Genomic DNA, 6000 nt, shown 5'->3' with positions numbered 1-6000 from the left:
ACCTGATGTTCTCTCTCTGTGTGTGTGTGTGTGTGTGTGTGTGTGTCTCTCTCTCTCTGTGTGTGTGTGTAGAAAGCAGACAACCTCAATCTGGTTTCATTCCTGTAGTTATCAGAACACATGGGGTGTGTAACAATTATCTCTCCTTTCTAAGTGTGAACTTGTCCACTTCCCTTCATGGATTTAAAGGAAATGACTGGTTTATGTAAACTCCCTCTACCCCATGTCAACACCAATCCAATGCTTTTACATTTGTGAGGAGTAGAGAAGGAAAGCTACATTTCACAACTCTTAGTACAAACTCAAAACATGAAGCCCTCTCTAAGGAGCCCTCAGAGAGGTGGACATCAGAGAGATGGAGGCAGGCGGCAGGGAACTGTTGTATCTAATGAAGTCCGGTCCATCGTCGTTGATCATGTGGTCAACAGAGGTCTTACCATGACAGAGGCCGACACATTAGTTCACCCCAATCTGAAAAGATCAACTGGCAAATTCCATCATGAGAACATTTCACTAAGAAAAGCGGTAAGTCACTGACCAATGGTGAGGGACAGGAATGATATACTGACCAGCAGGAGAGGACAGTGGAGGAAATGGTGAGGGACAGGAATGATATACTGACCAGCAGGAGAGGACAGTGGAGGAAATGGTGAGGGACAGGAATGATATACTGACCAGCAGGAGAGGACAGTGGAGGAAATGGTGAGGGACAGGACTGATATACTGACCAGCAGGAGAGTAGTACTATATACTGTATACTATTCAGGTACATCACTATATACTGTATACTATTCAGGTTCCATACTATATACTGTATACTATTCAGATACATCACTATATACTGTACACTATTCAGATACATCACTATATACTGTGTACTATTCAGGTATAGCACTATATATTGTATACTATTCAGGTACATCACTATATACTGTATACTATTCAGGTACAGCACTATATACTGTATACTATTCAGGTACAGTACTATATTCTGTATACTATTCAGGTACATCACTATATACTGTATACTATTCAGGTACAGGTACATCACTATATACTGTATACTATTCAGATACAGCACTATATACTGTATACTATTCAGGTACAGCACTATATACTGTATACTATTCAGGTACATCACTATATACTGTATACTATTCAGGTACAGCACTATATTCCGGCGCCGACAGAGATGGCCGCCTCGCTTCGCGTTCCTAGGATAACTATGCAGTTTTTTGTTTTTTTACGTGTTATTTCTTACATTAGTACCCCAGGTCATCTTAGGTTTCATTACATACAGTCGAGAAGAACTACTGAATATAAGATCAGCGTCAACTCACCATCAGTACGACCAAGAATATGTTTTTCGCGACGCGGATCCTGTGTTCTGCCTTACAAACAGGGCAACGGAGTGGATCCTATGCAGCGACCCAAAAAAACGACTCCGAAAGAGAGGGAAACGAGGCGGTCTTCTGGTCAGACTCCGGAGACGGGCACAGCGCGCACCACTCCCTAGCATTCTTCTTGCCAATGTCCAGTCTCTTGACAACAAGGTTGATGAAATCCGAGCAAGGGTAGCATTCCAGAGGGACATCAGAGACTGTAACGTCCTTTGCTTCACTGAAACATGGCTCACTGGAGAGACTCTATCCGAAGCGGTGCAGCCAACGGGTTTCTCCACTCATCGCGCTGACAGAAACAAACATCTTTCTGGTAAGAAGAGGGGCGGGGGCGTATGCCTCATGGCCAACGTGACATGGTGTGATGAAAGAAACATACAGGAACTCAAATCCTTCTGTTCACCTGATTTAGAATTCCTCACAATCAAATGTAGACCGCATTATCTACCAAGATAATTCTCTTCGATTATAATCACAGCCGTACATATCCCCCCCCAAGCAGACACATCGATGGCTCTGAACGAACTTTATTTAACTCTTTGCAAACTGGAAACGATTTATCCGGAGGCTGCATTCATTGTAGCTGGGGATTTTAACAAGGCTAATCTGAAAACAAGACTCCCCAAATTTTATCAGCATATTGATTGCGCAACCAGGGGAGGAAAGACCTTGGATCATTGTTACTCTAACTTCCGCGACGCATATAAGGCCCTGCCCCGCCCCCCTTTCGGAAAAGCTGACCACGACTCCATTTTGTTGATCCCTGCCTACAGACAGAAACTAAAACAAGAGGCTCCCACGCTGAGGTCTGTCCAACGCTGGTCCGACCAAGCTGACTCCACACTCCAAGACTGCTTCCATCACGTGGACTGGGAGATGTTTCGTATTGCGTCAGATAACAACATTGACGAATACGCTGATTCGGTGTGCGAGTTCATTAGAACGTGCGTTGAAGATGTCGTTCCCATAGCAACGATTAAAACATTCCCTAACCAGAAACCGTGGATTGATGGCAGCATTCGTGTGAAACTGAAAGCGCGAACCACTGCTTTTAATCAGGGCAAGGTGTCTGGTAACATCACCGAATACAAACAGTGCAGCTATTCCCTCCGCAAGGCTATCAAACAAGCTAAGCGCCAGTACAGAGACAAAGTAGAATCTCAATTCAACGGCTCAGACACAAGAGGCATGTGGCAGGGTCTACAGTCAATCACGGACTACAGGAAGAAATCCAGCCCAGTCACGGACCAGGATGTCTTGCTCCCAGGCAGACTAAATAACTTTTTTGCCCGCTTTGAGGACAATACAGTGCCACTGACACGGCCTGCAACGAAAACATGCGGTCTCTCCTTCACTGCAGCCGAGGTGAGTAAGACATTTAAACGTGTTAACCCTCGCAAGGCTGCAGGCCCAGACGGCATCCCCAGCCGCGCCCTCAGAGCATGCGCAGACCAGCTGGCCGGTGTGTTTACGGACATATTCAATCAATCCCTATACCAGTCTGCTGTTCCCACATGCTTCAAGAGGGCCACCATTGTTCCTGTTCCCAAGAAAGCTAAGGTAACTGAGCTAAACGACTACCGCCCCGTAGCACTCACATCCGTCATTATGAAGTGCTTTGAGAGACTAGTCAAGGACCATATCACCTCCACCCTACCTGACACTCTAGACCCACTCCAATTTGCTTACCGCCCAAATAGGTCCACAGACGATGCAATCTCAATCACACTGCACACTGCCCTAACCCATCTGGACAAGAGGAATACCTATGTGAGAATGCTGTTCATCGACTACAGCTCGGCATTCAACACCATAGTACCCTCCAAGCTCGTCATCAAGCTCGAGACCCTGGGTCTCGACCCCGCCCTGTGCAACTGGGTACTGGACTTCCTGACGGGCCGACCCCAGGTGGTGAGGGTAGGCAACAACATCTCCTCCCCGCTGATCCTCAACACTGGGGCCCCACAAGGGTGCGTTCTGAGCCCTCTCCTGTACTCCCTGTTCACCCACGACTGCGTGGCCACGCACGCCTCCAACTCAATCATCAAGTTTGCGGACGACACAACAGTGGTAGGCTTGATTACCAACAACGACGAGACGGCCTACAGGGAGGAGGTGAGGGCCCTCGGAGTGTGGTGTCAGGAAAATAACCTCACACTCAACGTCAACAAAACTAAGGAGATGATTGTGGACTTCAGGAAACAGCAGAGGGAACACCCCACTATCCACATCGATGGAACAGTAGTGGAGAGGGTAGCAAGTTTTCAGTTCCTCGGCATACACATCACAGACAAACTGAATTGGTCCACTCACACAGACAGCATCGTGAAGAAGGCGCAGCAGCGCCTCTTCAACCTCAGGAGGCTGAAGAAATTTGGCTTGTCACCAAAAGCACTCACGAACTTCTACAGATGCACAATCGAGAGCATCCTGGCGGGCTGTATCACCGCCTGGTATGGCAACTGCACCGCCCTCAACCGTAAGGCTCTCCAGAGGGTAGTGAGGTCTGCACAACGCATCACCGGGGGCAAACTACCTGCCCTCCAGGACACCTACACCACCCGATGTCACAGGTAGGCCATAAAGATCATCAAGGACATCAACCACCCGAGCCACTGCCTGTTCACCCCGCTATTATCCAGAAGGCGAGGTCAGTACAGGTGCATCAAAGCTGGGACCGAGAGACTGAAAAACAGCTTCTATCTCAAGGCCATCAGACTGTTAAACAGCCACCACTAACACTGAGTGGCTGCTGCCAACACACTGACACTGACTCAACTCCAGCCACTTTAATAATGGGAATTGATGGGAAATGATGTAAATATATCACTAGCCACTTTAAACAATGCTACCTTATATAATGTTACTTACCCTACATTATTCATCTCATATGCATACGTATATACTGTACTCTATATCATCGACTGTATCCTTATGTAATACATGTATCACTAGCCACTTTAAACTATGCCACTTTGTTTACATACTCATCTCATTTGTACATACTGTACTCGATACCATCTACTGTATCTTGCCTATGCTGCTCTGTACCATCACTCATTCATATATCCTTATGTACATATTCTTTATCCCCTTACACTGTGTACAAGACAGTAGTTTTGGAATTGTTAGTTAGATTACTTGTTATTACTGCATTGTCGGAACTAGAAGCACAAGCATTTCGCTACACTCGCATTAACATCTGCTAACCATGTGTATGTGACAAATAAAATTTGATTTGATTTATACTATTCAGGTACAGGTACATCACTATATACCGTATACTATTCAGGTACAGGTACATCACTATATACTGTATACTATTCAGGTACATCACTATATACTGTATACTATTCAGGTACAGGTACATCACTATATACTGTATACTATTCAGGTACAGGTACATCACTATATACCGTATACTATTCAGGTACAGGTACATCACTATATACTGTATACTATTCAGGTACAGCACTATATACTGTATACTATTCAGGTACAGTACTATATACTGTATACTATTCAGGTAAAGTCATGTGGATGCTGATGTTTTTCAGGGAAGAGTAAAACTCAAGGTGCAGCACAACATAGAGTTAGAACAGCCAGATAGACCAGTGATCCATGAACCTAGAAAGGTCTCATTATCACTAAGAGACCAGTTAAAAGCAGAGATACTGTAGACCAGTGATCCATGAACCTAGAAAGGTCTCATTATCACTAAGAGACCAGTTAAAAGCAGAGATACTGTAGACCAGTGATCCATGAACCTAGAAAGGTCTCATTATCACTAAGAGACCAGCTAACAGCAGAGATACTGTAGACCAGTGATCCATGTACCTAGAAAGGTCTCATTATCACTAAGAGACCAGCTAACAGCAGAGATACTGTAGACCAGTGATCCATGTACCTAGAAAGGTCTCATTATCACTAAGAGGCCAGTTAAAAGCAGAGATACTGTAGACCAGTGATCCATGAACCTAGAAAGGTCTCATTATCACTAAGAGACCAGTTAACAGCAGAGATACTGTAGACCAGTGATCCATGTACCTAGAAAGGTATCATTATCACTAAGAGACCAGTTAACAGCAGAGATACTGTAGACCAGTGATCCATGTACCTAGAAAGGTATCATTATCACTAAGAGACCAGTTAAAAGCAGAGATACTGAGGCTAGGGGCCTTAGATATCCTAGACAAAGTATCAGAGCCTACTGAATGGGTCCACTCACTAGTAATAGTGGAGAAGAAGACGACTCTCTCAGACTGTGTATGGATCCAACAGAGATAAACAAGCATGTAAAAAGGGAACACTTCCTGCTGCCTACCAGAGGGGAGATATTCAGGGACATAACAGAGGATAAATACTACTCAAAGCTAGACGCCTCATCAGGGTTTTGGCAGATCAGTCTAGACAGTCTCTACTCTGATCCTCAGTACAGGGGCCCCACAAGGGTGTATACTCAGCCCCCTCCTCTACTCTGATCCTCAGTACAGGGGCCCCACAAGGGTGTATACTCAGCCCCCTCCTCTACTCTGATCCTCAGTACAGGGACCCCACAAGGGTGTATACTCAGCCCCCTCCTCTACTCTGATCCTCAGTA

At 45.5% G+C, this 6000-nt stretch overlaps 1 pseudogene; it reads right to left on the bottom strand.

Annotated features, from left to right (window-relative positions):
• LOC139406328 (E3 ubiquitin-protein ligase TRIM47-like) overlaps positions 1 to 6000 on the bottom strand; it is a 128435-nt pseudogene that overhangs the window by 26502 nt on the left and 95933 nt on the right.

The sequence above is a fragment of the Oncorhynchus clarkii genome, chromosome 4 (genome assembly GCF_045791955.1).
Source record: "Oncorhynchus clarkii lewisi isolate Uvic-CL-2024 chromosome 4, UVic_Ocla_1.0, whole genome shotgun sequence".
Lineage (NCBI taxonomy): Eukaryota > Metazoa > Chordata > Actinopteri > Salmoniformes > Salmonidae > Oncorhynchus > Oncorhynchus clarkii.
The sequence above is the reverse complement of the archived record's forward strand: the minus strand, read 5'-3'. Positions and strand labels throughout refer to the sequence as shown.